The sequence below is a fragment of the Haplochromis burtoni genome, unplaced genomic scaffold (genome assembly GCF_018398535.1).
Source record: "Haplochromis burtoni strain Fernald_Lab_line unplaced genomic scaffold, NCSU_Asbu1 Contig_33, whole genome shotgun sequence".
NCBI lineage: Eukaryota > Metazoa > Chordata > Actinopteri > Cichliformes > Cichlidae > Haplochromis > Haplochromis burtoni.
The window spans coordinates 2173925-2195899 of record NW_024582394.1 but is presented as its reverse complement, the minus strand read 5'-3'; the positions used below and the strand labels follow the sequence as shown (position 1 = coordinate 2195899).

The following is a 21975-nucleotide window of genomic DNA, read 5'->3' as shown; positions in this document are numbered from 1 at the left end:
ACACAGAGGCTGGCATTATGTTAAAGAGGCAGTTCATTCTCAAATACTCTCCAGTGTGGCTGAATTAAAACAATTCTGCAAAGAAGAGTGGGCCAAAATTCCTCCACAGCGATGTGAAAGAGCCATTGCGAGTTATCTCAAATGCTTGATTGCAGTTTTTGCTGTTGGCATATCCAGTTATTAGGCTTAGGGGGCAATTACTTTTTCAAATCGGGCCAGGTAGGTTTATTATTATTATTTTTATTTTTTTTTTACCTTACACATTGTTTTTAATGAGGTCATCTCTGCTTAATATTAAAATATTTTTGATAATATATAAAAGATTTGTGTGATAAATATGTTAGAGGTAAGAAATCAAGAAGGGGGAAAATACATTTTCATGGGACTGATTTTTGACCCTCTGATTTGTGTTAGAATGGTGACACTGATAGTCTACATACAGATATGACTTTTTGCATAGTCTTTTGATGCTGTGTCTAACTGTTTGGAGTTTTTGACAGTTCACCCCGTAATTATTTCTTTTAATTAATTAATTAGATTTTTGATATGGCACAGTCTGTCTGTCTAGTTAGGCCACAGAAGTGCATGTCCTTCTGCTGGTGCATTCTTAATTATGGCTTTAGTGATATTGAGGCTGACATTTAAGATCCCTTCATGCCTGTGTTTTTTGAAAGACCTGAATAAGGCCCATCTGGTCTAAGTAGGACACTGGGGATGACAGTGTGCCAGCATGTTAATATGTTCTCACACAGATGCGGGGGCTGCTGTGTTAAAGAGATGATGATGACACTCCCAGTCACGTTCACTCACTTAGCAAAAGTTGTCTCCTCTTGATCATTCTTGACAGTAACAAAAAGGGCGAATATTCTCTAATCAAGGCCAAAAATTCTGATCACTGCTGGCATTTCCCTAATCACCCACATAATAGCATTTGGAGGACAGTGTCAGAGGATAATGGAAGGTTAGCCATACTAAACAATAAGAAATAACAGGTGTATTTCAAAAATGGCAAATCCATTAACTCAAAGATGTCATGTAGGCTCCAGAAGTACTGGTGGCACAAAATTTATTTTTTGACATATAGGTTTTCATAGCTTACATTAATTATCTTTAATAAATTTAATTAACAATCCAGTTACTCATTTTTCCTTTATACAAGGTTAAGAAAAAATGTGCTATCCTACCGTACCATCTTAATGTTTAATGGCAACAGGCTATCTAAACAATTCAAGGTTAGTACGAGCTAGTAGGTTCTTGGCTATGTCTGTTATGTATAGACACAACACTGGCTCATTTCTTGAGTTAGGTGTCATTTTTAGGCTTTAAGAGGCTATCTAGTTAGAAATTCTAAAAGTCTAAAGTCATCACTGACGTTTCAAGGCAGCTCATGTGTTTTCCTGTTTCCGATATACTGTCTCACACACATAATTCAATAAATTACATTGTCCACAAATGAAAAGAAGATGAAACTACGAGAAAGAAAAAGGGAAACATTATCCAGAATAAATCAGAAGTTGGTGTAGTAAAAGGAATTGAGCATGCTTGCTGGTTTATCCCTGTCTGCAGTAAACAGTTTTAGCTCTCCAAACCAGTCTCCTTGCTGTGTTCTCCCTTTGAAACAGCAGCCAGGCTTTCCATTAAGTGTCAATGTGCTATTGAAGCTTTCCTCTTTCACAAAGATTATGTTTCACTTTCATATCTGAAAGTGTGCAGCCAGATCTAATAATACCATATCGAAATTGATGTTGGGGAAAATTTACTACTTCGTTGGAGAAAGAAAACAATGAGAACACAAAAAAAGAACACAAATCATGTCCTCTATCCCCAAATGTCACCACCAGATTCTTTAATACCAATGAATAAACACTCATTTTTTTGTGTCACTTGAATATAAAAGCTCCACCAGAGTTCTCCGGTTGATCTGATATCCTCGTGTTGGTGTTGTTCCCAGATCATCATACTAAACGTTGTTCCAGGATCAACATTGCAAGTGACCAATCAGAATGTTGTGACGTCATACTTTTACGACTTCGGGAAAAAGCGGCGTAAAACAAAAAACTGTTCTAAAGCTGCGTGAAACCGCCTCTGTCCACCGATCAACGGACCCGACCCTAACCCTAACCCTTTAATAAACAGTAAGCAGAATTGATATTGTCCTTGCAACATTGGAATTCCATAAATGCACGAATGGCTTGGCGCACAAAAGAATAGCGTCACAACAATGTGATTGGTCACTTGCAATGTTGAACCTGGAACAACATTTTCATGATGGTCTGGGAACAACACCAACACGAGGATATCAGATCATCCGAGTTCTCCTGTCACCTGGAAATGTGGCAGGTAAGTATGTTTAAGAGTAACACTGAAGACATCCTGAAATGCATGTCCCAACTAAGGCAATTTTTTTTTCTTATCCTAAATGAGAAGATGGTCCTAAAGGGAGGTAATAAAGACCTATAAGCCACTTCCTGCTGAGATGTGTGGAAACAGTACCCTTTATAATAAAGGCTAGTTGCTGCATTTAAAATCTCCTTTTTATGACAGAAAGGAATTAGTCACAATCACCCACCTTGGGAATGTTCATAGGCTTATGCAAAGGTTATATGCAGTACAAACCCTTCAAATCCACAGCCATAGGTACAATTTCAAGGACAAAAAGGACATATACATAAAAACAAAATAACTGCAATTCTCAAAGTATTGCTAATAATTTGCTTTTCTTAAAGTGAATGCCTAATAAATCTCACGAGCCACTTAATTATTAGCACAAAGCATTTACCTCAATCCAATATTACAATGTATTGATGACATGAACTATATCTGATGTTAATGATAATGATGTTACAGACTGTGTTTTCCTGTCTCTTCTGTGATTTCCACACTGATTTTCTATGTAATATTCTTGTAGCTTTTTAAAGGAGCAGAAATTTGAAAGTGTGAAGTTAGTTCATCCAAAGTTTAGAATAAGCAGAAAGAATATTACTACAAAAGCTGGAATGATTAATAGTCGAGACAATACTAGTCTAATGAGCAACGTTTGTTCCGGTACACCACCGAAACTGATCAACGTGGAAATATGATGAAGGTGGCATTAAGCCACTATTAGAAAGAAAGGATGTTCTGAATCTAATATATAATTGTCTACTTTTAGCTTGTGGAATCAAGTGCCACAAGTACTGAGCCCACATGATGCAACGTGCTGAAACCAATCAGGAATAAAAACTTTAGTACTCTGCTCTGGAGTTTGAGTTTCCCTCTTTTTTTATAATTGATTACAGATGTTACAGTTTATGAGGCAATTGCATTTACTTTACTTTAGCATAAACAACAACAGCTGGATGATCAGCTGCTGAATCCAGATGTATGAGAAGTTGAAAACAGACACATCAAACTTTGTCTCAATGAAGTATTCTAAAAGAACAAGACATCTTGATTTAGATGCAAAACACAGTCCCATGCATGGCTGGCTCCTCCCATGAGGGGCCAGAAAATTAAGATTTAATGGTGATACTGAGGGAATGACACTATCTGTCTGCATACTCCCATCTCTTCACACAACATCACGTCTGCTGCCTTTCTACCTCATTCTCTCATCAAACAAAATTGCAGATGCATTTTCCTACAAAGCCATGCCTAAATTCAAATTTGGGCATGCAAACATATTCACACACACACACACACACACACAAGTATGTGTGCATGCCATAAATTACTGTATGCACATGCAAATTTACATACTCTTATAAAAACTCTGTGTTAGAGTTTGTATTGTTGATTGTCATTTATGCTTAGAAATATTTCCTTATATATGCTTAGAGTTTTGTAATTAGTTGTAGATTGGTAGAGGTTTTGATCCTTGATAGTCTGCAAACTTTGTGTGTATTAGACAGCACTTTGGGAGCATGAGAGGTCATACCGTGTCTTATTGTTTTATGGTAGGATTAACGTAGTTGCGTCTGTTCTAGTCTAAGTGCTCTTTGTTTAGATGAACTGCAGGACTTCCTCACCGTGTTATCTAGGATGAACCATCTAGGGTGAGGGGGAGGCTACCCTCTTCCTGACCAAGGATGTTTGACCCTTTGATCAGAACAACACCACACACACACACACACACACACACACACACACACACACACACACACACACACACACACACACAGTATTCTTTGTTCACATGTATACCTATGTAAGACGTCATATGTTAATGAACCTATGCATATTCATGTAACCTCAATAAAAGGACAGTGTACGGGAGGACGGACGAGAGCAACTGGGGTCAAGCGAAGGAACGGCGATTGTCCGGTTCTCTCCCGTGCACGAGTAACATGAAGCTTGCCTACTTCGTGTCTTGCTTTGCAGTGTAATTATATTGCCTTCAACGTTCCAGCGGATGGGTTCAAGCTACAAACCTATCACTCTGACAAAAGCTCTGTTACAGGCAGGGGGAGTCAGCTGTAAATTAAAACTCTTGTCAAGATTATCTTTTTGTAGCATGAAACGTGGAATTGGTTTAAAAAGTGTTGGATCGGCACTCAACATGTCTGGCAAAGCAAACGTGACTGAAGGGAATGCACTGATTTAAACATACATAAAAAAAATAGCCATTATTGCCCCTTTTGCATTGATATTATCAGTATAGACTGTCAAACTCAACTAATGCATTACACACAAGGACTATTGCTGTCTTGATCATCTTTATTGTCTGGTGACTTAAAAAGGGCAACATTGTTCTCTAGGTCTACAAGAGAAAGAAAAAGAGAAATCAATAATGTTTCAGTTTACAGCTAATAAAAGTCAATATTGCATCCACACAAAGGAACTGCATGCCTCAATTGCAAGGGCCACATTTGAGAAATTCAGATGCAACCAACTAGTTAATAATAGAAGGGTGAAAATCTAAGTGTAATGACTTCCTTTCTTAAACCAATATTCTTTATAATATATGAAGTAGTGAGAAGTAAAACTGACAGATCAGTTTTCAGTTGAATTTAAGGGGTCAAGCCTAATGACAATGGATCTCATGTTTTGCACATCTGTAACAACCTTATAAACTAAATTGGATCGACACAAAGAACATTTGCCTATATAGCCATATTTCTCATATGTCTAACTGCAGCATGTTATCTTACAATGATTCAGTATAGTAAATATAGTCTATAGTAATAGCTATCGTGCACGCATGACTAAACAACTGCTTAACTTACAGACCATTTAGCATTCTTGTGACACATGGAAATAAGAACACAAGCCAAGGGATAACCTTTGAATGACTTTTCCTACACTACCCGCAAAAAAATAAAAATAAATAAATACACAGTACCAGAAATCCATGACTGTAAATTATTTATGATTCATAGGTGCTGTCTCAGAAGCTGTGAAGAATTCACAGACTCATTGTAAATTTAAAGGATGCTCTCAGCGTGAGCAAAAGCCCAGGTTGACAGTGAAAAACCTTTTTCTCAGATGGGACATATCCTGCTGCTTTGACCTGTTTGTCCTGGCAGCATTGATGGGGAATTGAGCCATTATTCACCATTAATTTGTGGTTCAATGGTCAGAGAGGCTGTAGCAGGGGACACTGACTCAACATTGCCATGGTGACATGGAGTACAGAAAGGAAATTAAACTGTAGGACACAAAGTGTCACAAAGCTAAAAGTGCCTATATAGAGTCCAACAAAGCTCTTTAGGGTAAATACCATTAAATAGGACAATGGCATACTTTTTTACTCAAAGCACAAGCATATCGATTTGAAGACTCAGTAGAGTCGCATTTAAAATTGGGCTCTATGCAGTGATGACTAATGAACAACAAGAGGTTTGTGGGAATGACAAAGAGCTGAAATGACTGGGTGAAAATCATCTGCGGAGGTTCAAAATGTTAGCAGGTAGACAGTAACACCTCATGTCACCTCGACCTTGCAAAGACCACTTACAAGTTTTTTTTTTCATGGTTGGCCAATTCTCCTTCAAAATGAAATAAAATAATCTAAAACTAAAATTTGATTTCCTGAAGTAAAGCTCCTGTTGACACAAGCTGTTATGGCCAGATATCAAATTGGACAGAGCACATGGAAGCCAGGTCAGTTAAAGGTTTAGCTAGACCTTGATGCAAACAATACTGTGCAGTGTCACTGAGACAAATGACAGAAACATGGGCAAATGCAACTGAATAAACTGTTTTATTCAGTTAGTGATCTTACCAAAACTATAATGTCACTACTATAATACATTGCTTATGTGAATTTAACCCTTTAAGACCTATCATAGAACCAAGTCCACCAGGGCTTATATTATATTTTTACATGTTGTAGAGCCATTTCTGGGAGCATTTCAAGTTGATATACATCAATACAACAATTATAGCCCAAATTTTAATAATATGTATGCATTAAGTGCATAGTAATTACATAAATTGCAAAAAAGTGCAATAAACTACAAAAAATTTGAAAATCGTTGTTGTTTTTTTAAAATATATATTTCTAGTTAGAGAAATTTAAGAGGCTTATCCCTCAAAACTGTAAATACAAAAAAGTTGCACAAAATAGTTTCCCACCACAGGAAATTTATTTTAAGTGTCTTCATAGTTTTATTTTTGAAATACACCAATTTTTATATACTGCAAGAAAAACTAAAATAAACACTATAATGCAAATTTGCGAAAAACCAGCATATGCATCAAAATAAACTATTTCCAGCAGTGCAATATGAGTCCTAAGCATCCCAGAAATGACACAGAAAGTCATAAAGTCAAACACAAGTGTAGGCTCATAAGGCCCTAATGGTAAAAAACTACATTTCCGCAAAATGACGTGACTTCCGGTTTCGGGCAGGTCATGGCGGACATGCGATAGTTCGTGCTGATGAATGTAGGAAGTGTTACAAACAGCTGATCGGATTGGCAAAGTGTGTTTCTGGAATATTATGTTTTTATTGCTGCAAGTGCTTTTTATGCAGTTTTTGCAAAGCTATATGTGGAAGGAAACTGTGACTTAGGACAAGCTGATGGCATAAGATACAACAGCTCTGGTTTCAAATGCAAAACAAATTATTGCGCTAGCTTACGTGGTTGCAGTGCTACCGGGATTTTAAAAAAGTTATGCAAAATGGAGCGTGCCCGCTCCGACCAGCTTTAAAGGGTTAACTTAAACTAAATATGATATCGAAAGTATGGCAAAACCATATATGATATGAACAGTGTGCATAAAATTACTAATTAATAATAACTTGATATGGTACAACTTGTAAACAAAGCATATTAGTAAAATCTGCTGACCAATACAATTAATTAGCTTAACAACATGCTGGCTATCAAATAACAATGAAACCATCACACTTATGTAAGGCAGATAATCTTGTAGAACCTGAAAACTGAAACTGTTGTTATTGTTGTTGTTGTTGTTGTTGTTGTTGTTTTTTACCAGTCGAACAACTTTAATTCACAGACCGCACCACCAAATTCTTCAAATATCCCATTCAAAAGATGCACAAGTTCACATTTTTAGTGAAGAAATTAATCAAAAATGAGTTCTGAGGTGAAAAGTTTACACCAAAAATTGTTGGCTGTAGCCAGAAAAGTTGAACACACTCTTGCATATTTACATATTTTATTAACTGTGGAAAATCAAGATAGAATCGCTATGAAAGAGAAAGGTATGTTGCAGTGAAAAGTATGCAGAGCCTATTTGAGGCTAGCTGCTTACCACTTTGAGAAGCAATCATCCCCGCAGCCATGGCCTGTTCTTTTCTCTCTTCTTTTGGTGTGGTCGTCCCTTTTTTTCTTGTTTTATCTAGAAAAAAATAACAAAATATAACCATGAATCATGGCTAAGTTTATGACCACAGTGACAATCAGCAACTAGAATGTCAACATTTCCAAAGTAAAATCCCTAAACAAACCAACAAACGTCAAATTAGATGGTGGATACATCATGCCTTGGACTTTGTTATTAAACTGTCACATAATGCAGCATGTTTCAATGAGTGGTGAAAAAAATAAAGCACAAACCGAAAGTAAGGGTTAAAAACAACAACAATCATTTAACCAGTAGTGAGAAAACTAAATATAACAACATATAAAGAACTGAATCTACATTCATTTTCAGTTTCAAGCTTTGTATCTCCTAGGAACAGCATTGCTTTCACAGTTTTTCCTAAAATTGTCTTTGCCTGTCTGTGGCATATTTATGTGATCGGTACTTCATGTACTTGGAGAGAACAGGTTGGAGATTCATCCAAATGAGGTTGTGCACATACAATTCTTGGATTTGTAACAAAAAATGTTAAAGATTTAATACTTTTGAGCCAAGACAGGGTATTTTTAAACTGATATTAAAAAAAAAATTGTGTTGTTTTAACATGTTGAAAAATGTGAAGCCTTGATTTACTGAGTCAGACCCTGAGTCATTTCACACAGCATCCATTGTGTTTACATTCTCTAACTAGATGCAAAATAACACATAAATCAGATGTTTGATAAAAGCTGGTAACCTGCTACATGTCAGAGACATGAGATTATCTGGGATTACTGTGAGTCATCACCTACTTTCCATTTTTTTAAATTGCGTTTATACCAATGATGTGTGTGTGTGTATATATATATATATATATATGTGTATATATATATATATATATATATAACTATGTGTGTATATTTATATATATATACACACACACACACACACACACACACACACACACACACACACACACACACATATATATACATATAGTTCTTAAAGTGCATTTGGTTATGATGTTCAGTTTGATATGGAGTACATAAATTGGAAGTTGGGATTTGTGTCGTGCATGTGGGTACATGGATTGCTGTTCAAGTATCTGTTTCAGAATCTTTCGAATTTCCAAGTTCCTAATAAACGGCATGTGGTGCAAAATGAACACTGGCCGCTTCTCACTACTTTCCTTCTATAATGAGACCCCTTATCCAAACTACAGAAGGAAACACAAAGGATAGTGATTATGCAATAGGCGTGTCTGAGTTGTTAATGTGGTGGTGATGAGAGAGGGAGAGAGAGAGGAGGGAGCTATCTACTCCAAGTCCAAAGGCAGTGAGATTAAATAAAAGTTTTACTCAGGACACTCTTGTTAAAATCACTCTTGACACCCTGCACTATTAGTACGCCATTAAGAGTTCAAGGACAATAGCTGTCCTGTTTTTTGATCATTTATCCCTTGGATCCCCTCGTTAAGCCTGAACCCAGTTCCTCACAATGGCCACAGAATATTGATGGGTTTTGAAAGGATGATTTTGCTGAATTCATAATAATCCTCTTCTTGTCTGTTCTTGATAATACAGATGAGCTAGTCTTTGACATTCCAGAGTGAAAGGTTAATTGCCTGATGCTGATCTAAATCTCTCAATAAACTTAATATTTTATAGTGGGGCGATCGTGACTCAAGAGTTGGGAGTTCGCCTTGTAATTGGAAGGTTGCCGGTTCGAGCCCCGGCTTGGACAGTCTCGGTTGTTGTGTCCTTGGGCAAGACACTTCACCTGTTGCCTACTGGTGGTGGTCAGAGGGCCCGGTGGCGCCAGTGTTCGGCAGCCTCGCCTCTGTCAGTGCGCCCCAGGGTGGCTGTGGCTACAATTTAGCTGCCATCACCAGTGTGTGAATGTGTGTGTGAATGGGTGGATGACTGGATATGTAAAGCGCTTTGGGGTCCTTAGGGACTAGTAAAGCGCTATATAAATACAGGCAATTTACCATTCAAACAATACTAAAGGCTCCTCTTTTTCATTGCATCCAGAAGGCATCCTGTTCAGATACTCAAACCACCTCAGCTATCTCATGGTGACATGGCAGAACCCAGGTAGTGACCTGAGCACATCGGAGCAGTATACATCACGTGATAGAGCGGCTGTTGTGTGCTAGACCTGTCGGCAGTCTGGAGTTCACACTGAAAGCATGTGGAGCCACACTACACGCTGCCAAACCAGGTGTTATGCAAAGGTAGGTATCCCGACAAAATTTGTTCCCCCTGCGTCGCGAGCATTCGCTGGGCCCGGAGTGCAGATCAAATCAAGTGCTTTGCACTGACGCTCAGCTTTCTCTTCACCACAACCGACCAGCACACCGTCCACATCACTACAGATGCTGCACAAATCCACAATTCAATCTATTCTTGTTGATTGACAAATTTTAAGATCTTCCACCTGGGGCAGCTACTTGTCCTTAATCCAGAGTGCACACACCATTCTTTTTTTTGGGTGAGAACCATGGCCTCAGATTTGGTAGGGCTAATTCTCATCCAACCCACTTCATATTCAGCTGCAAACGGCCTCAGTGCAAGTCACTGCCTGATGAAACAAGGAGAACTACATCATCTGCGAAAGATCCTGAGTCCACCACACCTGACATGCTCCACCTTCCACCTCATGACTGAGCCTGGAAATTCTGTCTTTAAGTATTGTGATTAAAATTGTTAAGACGCATGACAGAGACCAACACCCACCAGGAATGACAGCAATGGAGCTTTTCTTCTTTACAATGACTGGCAGAGGTACCCTAACTACCTCAGCACTGTGTGATAGGGCCAACGGGAAACATTAACTGAATAAATAGTTTACTATTAAAACTATACAGGTGGAATTGGGTGCGTTTTACTGGAGCCCCTGGGGACCCCATGACATTTGCATTATTAAAAACCACTAATCAAAGCAGAAATCTAACATAATGATGTCATATCATTAAGAACACATTGACAGTAATTAAAATAAATAAAGGGGAAAAATGATTTATATATTTAAAAAAACACACACAAAACAACTAACAAACATTGTAAGCTGTGGCTTGGGTCTACACATACCCTAGTCATTAGGATGAGGGTTAAATACCCTTCGACACTAGCTTCAGAGAAAAAAAAACTTTTTTATACACAGTTCTGTTTTGCTCTTTTGCTCTGAACGTAATATCCTTAAAGATACTTGAGGAACAGGTACAGACAGAACTCTGAAAATTACTTTATATTCATCAAGTCAAGATTTGAATTACTTAAATAATGATATTTATCTTTTTGGACTCAATAGCCTTTTCAACACACACACACATACCTATGTGTGTGTGTCAATATGGACGAGGCTGTGTACAGGTCAAATGCCGATTGGTTGAATAGTGGGTTGGGAAAGGAAAGGGAATGAAATTAAGCTACTACTACTAGAAGGAAACATGCAAAAAAAAATCAAAGATAAATCAGGAAAAGCACACGCTGTGGCTGCAGCAGAGACTTTTCATGATTATTAATACCCGGTTTCACTCTAGCTTTATGTCATAAGTTGTCTGTGTAGGCTCTCAGTCATCCAGGTCATAGCAGTCTTATCATGGTGGAGAGTCCCAGGTATTGAAACCCTAATGGTGGTTGTCCCAAGACAGCCGTTGATCCATTATTACTTGTGCCTTATGACATGGGCCAAGGTGAAACAAGGTGCGAGTGGTTTCAGGTAAAACCATTGTGAGACTTTGACTCACCCTATCATGTGACCTATTGAGGTCACCTGAAGTAAGATGCGAGTGGATGTTGAGGCACCAGGAAAGGGATCTCAAGATTGTCATAAGTTTGGTCTTCTCCATGAATCTCCAAAGGACCAAAAACAACACAAGCCCTCGTCTGTGACAGTGCCTCTTCATGAGAGTACAGAGAAACAACATGGAGGCAATTGCCTGCAAAACTGTGTGTAGGCTCTGCATAGGGCCAGTGCACAACTACGCAGGCCCATTATCCATTCTATTGTGTTATTTTTCCTATAGGCCAGTATATTCATTTTGCCTATAACAAACAAAATCATTTAAATTCAGAATCACACTTTGAGTATATCATTGTACATTAGTGGATTTAATAACTTTCCATTGACAATGTGTCATCCGCAGACCCTGTGACAGTTGTCAGCAATTCCCTTGAAACAAACTTGGCTTTGATTCACAAGGATGCATTAACACGCCATTTGCCACCTGGAATCAAGATGCACACTGATCATGCCATTAGCTTCTCTCTTTAATTATGAGACCATAAAATGTCTTAATATGCAAGAGCACCTGGATGCTGCTATAGACATCAGAACTTCATCAGCATTTGTTCCTAACTACCATGCCCAGGTCTAGATAATTGGTGTTTTATTTTGTATATGAGAAATGGTAAGGGACAGATTGGAGAATGAGATGTTTGTTTGCCTTCCCATTTTACTGATAAATGACAACCTCAAATGTCTTTATCAGCAAGTGGATTATTTTTAAGAGCAAGAACTAGCTCATGGTGGGAATGGAATAGCATGCACACTATGATTTAATAAATCAGAAATAACCTTCAAAGAGAGCACTTCTGTAAAAATAATTTTAAGATTATGGTCTTTAATGTAAGGCTTTAATTTCTGAGAACGGACACCCTCCACCCACCATTAAGGTAATGTCCAAAATCAACTGGAAAGCCACTGTTGCTAAACTCACTCCTGAGTCTTTAATTTATCTAATCGATTATTGTTGTGCTAGACAATGCAAGACTAGAGTTAACACAAAAAATAAAAAAACACAAAAACAGAAATCTAGATGTAGAGAAGATATACTGTTGCTTCTGTGTAATATAATGCCCAAATATATTGTTTTGTATACACTGTCACTTTCTATAGCACTAACAGCTGGGACCCAATTCCAGGTATCTGCAACAAAGCTGTCAAAATAAAATCTGATTGTGATTTCGATGACTTGCCCATTATTATACAATGTTTTATTTAACTGTTTAGTTGACAAGTGTAACGCATGTCAAAGTAACTCATCTTTCCAATCCAAAGGGCTTTACTTTCAACTAATGATATACAGTTAATAAAGCAGAACCAATTACTTTGCACAGCTGGGCATCTTTTATATGTTCTTTTCAATCTAGGCCATTTGATTGCTTGTAAATACACGGTTGATTTATATTTCTTTACAGTGCAAAACGCAGTGGGCCCAGTGACAAGAAAGCAATTAATCACATTATTATGCCAATTAAGAAGTTGGTCTGCTCCATTGAAGGTAGAAAAAAACAATGAGGGAACTGAAGATGTGAGTGGAAGGCACTACAAGAAGTTAATGCAAGCCATTAAATTGCACCCATCACCCCAGTCCTCTACATGGACATGGTTTAACCTATTACCATTGTTTAACATGAATATCATTACAATGCATCTGAACGCTTAATTAATTGTTAAACAACTTTGTTAATGATCTTTTTTCTCATTGGATGATTAAGACATTTGTGTACGACCAAATGTAAACACCGAATATTTATCTTCAGATTGGGAAGATAAGCAATAAAGGAATATATTCCTTTATAGATGATGCCAAATACAAAACATTGTCTGAACAGTTCTGCTGTGACAAGTTTGGTAAAATCAAGCACAGACATGAGTTTTCATAACACCTCTGACTTTTGCAGAAGATACTTTGATTATAATGGTCTATAACTATAGCTTTGTTCATATGCCAACAGACCAGAGTTGTGTCAAAAATATAATGCCGCAAAAACTAACAAAGAAAATCTGAAACCAGTAAAGACTCATTGAATAATAATAATAATGATGATAATTCTGTTACAAATATGGTAAATGGCCTGCATTTGTATAGCGCTTTTACTCAGTCCCTAAGGACCCCAAAGCGCTTCACACTACATTCAGTCATTCACCCATTCACACACTGGTGATGGCAAGCTACATTGTAGCCACAGCTGCCCTGGGGCGCACTGACAGAGGCGAGGCTGCCGGACACTGGCGCCACTGGGCCCTCTGACCACCACTAGTAGGCAAACATGGGGTTAGTATCTTGCCCAAGGATTTGGCATGCATGGATCGAACCACCGACCTTTTGATTAGTGGCTGACCTGCTCTGCCACCTGAGCTACAGCCACCCCTATATCTATAACTGAGCCGTGAGTGCTTCCTCTTGTTAAAAAGAATATACATGTGAATATATGTTTAACAAAGAAACATTTTTTCACATATATTTTTCAAGCCTAGACTGAAATTTCCTGTGGTTGCTTGCTTGATGTTGATGCAACCTAAATGTTGTGCTGTTATTCATATTCAATTTATGATAAACATTAGGCATGGCTTCTACATGATTATAAGTGATTTGATTTGTGCTATTATTTTCTCTGAATCTTTCTATATTAACTTGAAATCTGTATATTTGCATTGGTAAGGCTAATGTTCAAGGTATAACAAGTCTCTACAGTAGATTATGCATTTTACAGAAATCTTGTATGAAAGCACATTAGGCAGAGACTGTTTTAATTGTAAAATACATATTATTTCATATGATATCACGATATCACCTCCTGTTTATCTAAGGGCAATGAATATTATTATTTAAGTTATACCACAGGATCTCATTACTAAAGACATGCTTGCTGTATTAATGGTGGCATATTGTAGTGACTCTGTTGCTGAGGATCAGGAAGGAATAGTACTTTTTGTCAGGGATTAGCTCTCAGCAATATTGTAATTCTTGCTCAGAATAATTAAGTGCTTCCTCGCAGAGACCTACAGTTTAATATACTGTGCATTATATAATATATAACATAATACATACACATTGGTTAATAAAAGATCTGTTCCTGTAAGTGTCTCTGACTGAACTGATGGTAACTATAATATCAATAGCTCTTCCTTCCTCCCATTCCTACTGGTAGTGCTGAGGCCACAATGATGATCTTTATGAGAGACTTTACCTAATGAATACAGTACTGCAGCCATAATTTCCCTCCTTTGCCTCACCCTTTATATTAGATTATGGCTCTTTATAAACGTCATCTTTATAAACTTTGCATACTAGAAATGTATTTTGTAATTTTTCATCATCTTTCAATGTTGCTCACATTTAAAACATTTTGCTGTGCCTCCACCTCTGCTAGAGCCCTAACAATCACATTGCAACAGACCTGCTTTGATTTTTCAAACTGTCTGTTGGTTTGCTGCATGCTGTGGCTTGTAAATATTGCAATAATATTTCATATTATCAAGGGTTGGGCTACTCAATTGGTTCCATTGGTTAAACCTTGTCAAATCTTTGATGAGTAGTTTCAGGAATTAGGGGTATTGTTTTTCTTTTTACTTATTCTTTTAAAGAAGTTACAAATCTAAACTGTAACTTTAATTTGTCCAAACACAACTCACTCTGCTCACAAATGAGATAAACATGTGTTTTATCTCTTTAATAAGTATTGATGTGGATATTCAACAGAGTAAAAAAGAGAAGAGATACATTTGTGCTGAGGAAAAATAACTTTTGTGCTTTGATGTACAGCAGATGGCTGGAAGCCACACTGATAAACAAATAAGTCTATGCAATGTTTAGACATTATCAAATTTTCTTACATAACTAAAAACTTAAGCTAATTGTCCTTTTACATTTTGTGCCGTATCTCAATAAGATTTCCATTTTCTGAAGTACCCTGAAGTTTGTGCTTTTTGTACATACTGTGCATACACATATTTACAGACAAGCCATTTTGTGTCTGTGCATTCATTTTGACAAAAGGCTCCTTACAGGCCTTTGCATCAAGCGAAGCCATTTTGATTGGCCCTGACTCGAGGGGTGTCTGTGCGACTCCTGAGAGAAAGATAAAGAGCAGAGAGGCTATGTTTGTGGTAAAGCAAACTACACCGCCACATGCTCCCTATCCATTCCTCTTAGCTGGCTCAGTGGCCCATGCCTCGCCCTAATGAGATGCGGCAACACACACAGACACATGTAGCATGTCTACTCTAATTACACTAGAAAGCTCAGCTGTTTCCTTCACCCCCTGGTGCCATCATGAAATTGACTCTGAAGGTTTTTTTTCCTATCTGTATTCTATTTTTAAGGAACAAAATTCAATCATGTACAGTGCAGAGCACATGTTTTGACATTTTGTGCAAAAGACTATAATTGTACTTAACAAAAAGTGTATTGTGAGAGTGTGATACTTTGATATGTAAAAGTTTAGTTTCGGTTTAGTCTTTTTCACTTGAATGTTACTCTGGCAGCTTATGATAGATTGTAAATAATGGCTTGGGTGGATGGTGTAATGTATAACAGGTATAGCAATCCTCAGATAGGCTGTGGCATTTGAACAATGCTCAATTTGCACTAAGGAACCCAAAGCGCCCCATGTCATTGAACGCCACCACCACCAGCAGCAGCAGCAGCCTGAAACTTCCATGTTGTTTACACCAAATTCTGACTCGACAATCTGAATTTTGCACTGCGAGACACATTATATCAGTCAACGTCCTCTTTTGTCCAATTTTGCTTCAGCTTCAGCAGTCTGGCTATTCTCCTCTAACTTTTGGTCTCAGCAAGGCATCTTTATTCAGAACTGGTACTCACTGGATATTTTCTGTTTCAGACCATTCCCTTTAGTCCTTAGAGATGGCTGTGTTGGAAAATCCCAGTAGATCAACAGGTTCTGAAATACTAGTCTGCCTGGCACCAACAAGCATGTCATTTCCACTGTCACTTAAATCACCTTTCTTCCACATTCTAATGCTCAGTTTGAACTTCATAAGTCATTTTGACTATGTCCAAATGTGCATTGCAGTAACCTTTTATTATCTGAATGTATTTATTATGCATTTATTTTATTTTCCCTTACTTTGAGCATTTCAGTATCTCCAGGTGTACAGCCTCGTGTATAAGTATGTAAGAGAGTCAAGCTTGTGCTACATGGTATGTGCTGGTTTAGATTAGTTCAGTGTTGACTTTATTGTTGATAAAATAACAAATGCATAAAACAAATTGGAACTTCTCTGCAAATTGTAGTTCTTAATAAATTAATATACAAAATTGTAATTAGATCTGGAATTTTAAATTCTATTTCATTATTCTTTCTTTGTTATGAATACATTAGCATTTCTTTCAATGAAAGCAAAATGCTTTTACAAAACAAAGTAATTAGACTGGATCTGACTGAACTTTGTGCAAGCAGTTTTCTACTCAGTTTCAGTTCCAAAAATAATTAATTGTTAATGCTGTGACTCTACTCTTGCATTATTTTATTTTGATCCTAGCACAGCATTTGTGGCATTTAGCTGCCTCATTATTAAAATGACAAGTTTAAAAGTTAAGAATGATATCGATGAGGAATAAAAAAAACACGTGCAACATTAGTAAAACACAATTATGATTATCATTTGATAAAGATTAAGCTGTTAAAAAGTAGTATTGCGTATCCAAAAAGGTTGTGTGTCAGGCCTTATAGTCCCTTGTACATAATGTGATACTTAATTTGCTGCAAAATTTAGTTCAGTGTCTTACTGTTGTTTTTGCTCAAATCCTAGTAGGTTCACTTTCTGTAGTCCCTACGAAACTTTCTCTAATAGAAGGGTTTATGAAACTTAAGGCAAGGAAAGTAGGTTAATTTTCATACTAAATTAAATGCATAAATGTGAGGGATGACTAACTGCAGAGCAAGATTTACAGTTATGTTCAATTAAATTTGATTAAAAAATTGGCACTTCTAACAAAGTAACATTTTGATGGGAAGACAAGAAGAGCGCTGAGTTGCAGAACAATAGCGTCCTGTTTCATTTTATGAGTACTTCAAATCCTGCTGTAAATAGACTGACAGGTAAACAGGAGGCAAGGCACCTCCACTCCCCTTGGGGAAGCTCTGGTACGTTTGTTCCACCTTCGAGCTACTGTAAACTATTCTTACAATCTTTGTCTGCGGAGAAACTGTCATCTTGTGGGTTTCGTTTTCTCTTAAATTGCCACTGTTGTGAAATAAAGCAGATCTTTGCACTATCTGTTCCTTTACTACTCTCTAACGTAGATATTGGTGATTAAATGATGTAAGGCAGGAATTAGTCTGGGATAAATATGGACTTTTATGAGGAACCAATCATCATTTGACACTTGCAACTGACAGTTTGGCAGGAGCAGCCATAGGTCTCTCACTGCCTCCCTCTGAGCTATCCATAGTAGTGACTAAGAAATATAGACAGCAGCAAATTGAGATTCATCGGGCACACCAGCCTTGCTCACTGAAATCTATATTCAATTTTAGAGCATCTGTAATGGCAGTGGCAGGGTACGGCATGCTGGGATCGAGAATCACTTAAGTGTTCTGAAAATGTATGTAGTGGAAAAAAGCTCTCTGTCTTTCTTTCTGTGTATCTGTCTGTCACTAAGTTGCTTTTTTTTTCTTCCTCTGTATCTGAAGGTATATTAATGTAAAATAATGATTTGGTCATATGGGAATTTTCTTTCTCCCTTTTTTTTCAGATTGAATTAAGTTTCTGTTAACACGTTCATTATAGCCAGATATTTCCAGCTATGACAGCATGTGTAAAATAATTGTGCAGTTATTCTCATTTTCAGTTTGAATGGATCAGGAACTGTTTCTGACAGATCTCTAAATCTTTGATGAGACATCAAAAAACTAAAGAGACAATGTGTATATTGGCAATAAAGTCAAGTAGCTAAAGTCTTTTCAGGGTTTTCCTGCTATCCAAGCAACACAAAATAAATTACTGCATGTTGCTTAATCTTTGATGATTTTTTTCCATCTCTCACCCTAACAAAATGTACTAATACATTTTTCAGTATGTTATGATTCAAGCAGTCAATTTTCTGTAACATGTGATGAGGATACACAAACAGCAAAAACAACATACAGTTCTTTATTCTATGCCACAATCATTCTTCCCTTTCCCATGCTGATAGAAGATTATTATTAATACCAAGCAATTGCCTAATTATCTATAAAGGAAAGAAGCAGAGGTCAAGATTTTATCTGCAGGGTCAGTTTCTGATCTCTATGGAGAGGGTTAACGTGAGCTAAGAATTCTCATTATAGCCTGTTAGAGTTCAGTGTCTTCCTCAAGAATAATCACGTGAAACTGAACCTGGGGCTTTTTTTGCTAAGGACCTGCACTCTAACTATTTTACTCCCTTCACTCCACCAATTCACTAAACTAAACTAGTTTAGTGTTGTAATGACTCCGTAAATAATAAAGGTAATAAAAGTAGTTGACATCAAAAGCTCACCCTGCTTCCCTCACTGTTATTTCCTATGTTGTGATCTTTTTGTGGAGACTTGGGTTCAAAGAAGGTAAATGGGGATAGAGTGTAAACAGCCATAAAGTCAGACAAACTAACTGCTAAGCTTTTTTTTTCTTTAACATGCAATGATAAGTTGGCAGTGGTCCAATGTTGAATACCCAAAGGTACAGTTAACAGTTAGTACTTGCCGAGACCTTCATAAAAAAGTTGGCTTATTCTGGCAACAAACAAATGTCAGCAAACATGTAAACAATTCAGCCTCGTGTCCTCTAAACTCGAGGTCGTGATATTATGCTTAGTAGTTTGGAAGGTAATTGCCTTCACATGGTAATGAACTTCCCAATTTCATAAACATTCTTTTGATAATATGATAATCAAAACAAAGTAATAGAATTCTGGCTGAAGTTACAAGTTACAATAGTCTCTGTTATTGTATTTTATGTAAATTTGCTCAGAAGAAACATTTTAAACCAGCAAGTGTGAAATACATCTCACTCGGAGACAGGAACTTTGGTAGACTGCCCCCTGTGGCCAGAGGAGTTATTAGTTCAAGTCCAATGAAAGGCAGAGTGCCAGGAGAGCTGTGTTTGGTGTCATGGTGGTGTTTGGCTATGGCATACTCCATGTTCCCTGTGCAAAAGGGTGATTTGTGCTCTGAAATTCATTGATTGCTTCTCTCTGTCCAATATACGTTTTTCCAGAGGGACATACAGGGACATAGATTACTATGGGTTTATGCGACATCAGAAAACACAGGTCAGCTATTACACACAGATTCCTTGTTCAAATGAATATATCATCTGCAATAAAGCAGCCATTGTCAAGCGGAATCATGACCTCTATCTGAGCTTTCAGGCTGCCCCAACCTCCACCAGCCACTCCGTCCCAGTGACTTCATTTATTCCAAAAATACATATGAAGGTTTATGTTTGCTAAGGCAATAACTGGGACTCCCCATCTTTTATTGTTTCTATTGTAAAGGCATTTTTAAGGCTTGTCATTAGTTTGTCACCAGCCACAGAGAATGCACAATGGTACCAGCAAAGCTCTTTATTAGTCCATGATGAGCAATGAGCCATATCAGCTGATAGTAGGAGATCCCCACACTCCTGTCCCCAAACACTGGAATCCAAGGAAGTGACAATCAATAGAAATGCTTCATTTGGTTTATGTGTAGCAGCGTGAGGAACACACTAGGGCAGAAATAGATTGTGCTCACTCCATTATTTTTAACACATTTCCACCCACTGTGCCACTCATTTTTGCAAGCTTGTTATTAAGACCAGGTATGCAAAAATTTCCACACCCCATTTTTCAAACAAGATTAGTACGGCTAGTTTCACAAAAAAGGCTCTTGAATTGTAAGGTGTCTGCTTTTATGAAATATTCTGTCCTATTGCCCTTCATTGTTGTCATTTTTCCCTCTCTTAAATATCACAAAAAAGGTCCCTCCCATCCAGGAGAATGCAATTTTTGTATTGTATGGTGCTTTTTTAATTATTAGTACAATCACGCGAGAATTGACAGGTTTCAGTCTAAAAAAACAAAACAAAAAACAAAACGTTTTTTCCTGACCTTGATAAGAAACCTGTGATAACCTGACAAAATTCTAAGGCCCATTTTATGTTTGTGGTAAGTCATGTTTGTAGCCTTGGATTCAAGTAGCATAAGCTTTCAATTTTTGTGGCCATCGCTGTCCAACACACAGCTGACAGGTTCATGATGGCAGATTGAACCCCTGGTCATTTTAAAAACCGCAGCAACCATGTCCTATCTGTTTATATAGAGTTATGGAGATAATCAAAGTCTGAAGAGATCAATTTCCCAACTGTTATGGTTGTTAAGCCATGGGATAGCTCAAAGAATGTGTCCGAGGCCCTTTTCCCGGGAGTAAAAGAAGATACTGTGCCATTCACTGCTTCTTGAGTGGTGGCATTGCAATTCAGTGGAAAAATAAAAACTGCCATTCTTCATTCTTTATGCATGCAATGCACTAGCTAAAGTTGGAGGTATTTTTAGTATAACTTATTTACTTCCAGTGTGACTGTGTGAGGCTACAATATTTACAAGTTATTGTGTTACATGGAGACCTTATCTTTTAAATTATTTACTTAAGTGCTTGGGCATTTCTTAAATGTGGTTTCACTGATGTATGCAGGTACACTAATCAAAGCTAGCAATATAAAATTGTCTCCTTCCCAAAAGAACAACAGCTATAAGACAAGAAAAAGATTTGCCCATGCTTCCAGTTGTTTACGTAATAAAAAATCTGTACTGAAGTATCATTAAATCGAGACTGTAAATAGTATCAGTTCACCAGCTTTGATATGACATAATATACTGAAAGTTGCCGTCTACAACCTCTACTGCTATGCCATAACCATAAATGAAAACAAAGCATCACACTGTTGTCTTTTCATTGTTCTGCTCTTGGTCAAATGACTGCTCTGGGATCAGTGCAGTCTCTAATCAGAAAAAGGTCACAACAGAGAAATGACAGAATATGAGCCAAAGAAGCTGCATTTCTCCATTCAGTGGTGTGCTCAGAGATTGAGTTACAAGACTACATTACTGTCTCCCAGAGCTACCCTGGTAGCTGCGTGTATGTCCCCACATCTGGCAAAAAATGCTTCTTTTTTTTTTTCCAATACACCAAGTATTTTGTCACTGGGAACACAATACAGAGCCTAAAATATTAATAGAATTTGTCAGAAACGGGGTGTGTTTTATAAACTATACAACTCTCTAGATTTTACAGCTTGTTCTGTCTGTAATGGAGACAAATACAGAAGGGCAGGTGCAAGTAGGAAACACTCTCCTCTTCAGTACACAGTCATCTCACAGCTGTGAATCACAATCCAAACCAAGAGCTGCCGGTGTGTTTTCATTAGCCTGCATTAAATAAGCCACTAAAATGGGGTTTTTTGTTGTCAGCACACTAATGGAG

General features: G+C 37.5%; 1 protein-coding gene across 3 annotated transcripts in view; it reads right to left on the bottom strand.

Annotated features, from left to right (window-relative positions):
* The window catches only part of lingo2 (leucine rich repeat and Ig domain containing 2), a 228523-nt gene that overhangs the window by 80717 nt on the left and 125831 nt on the right, over positions 1-21975 (bottom strand). For all 3 annotated transcript variants that reach the window (XM_005919429.3, XM_005919430.2, XM_042219468.1), the window contains exon 4: positions 7703-7789. The gene's annotated coding sequence lies outside the window, so the exon portion shown is untranslated. The remainder of the gene's footprint in view (positions 1-7702; positions 7790-21975) is intronic.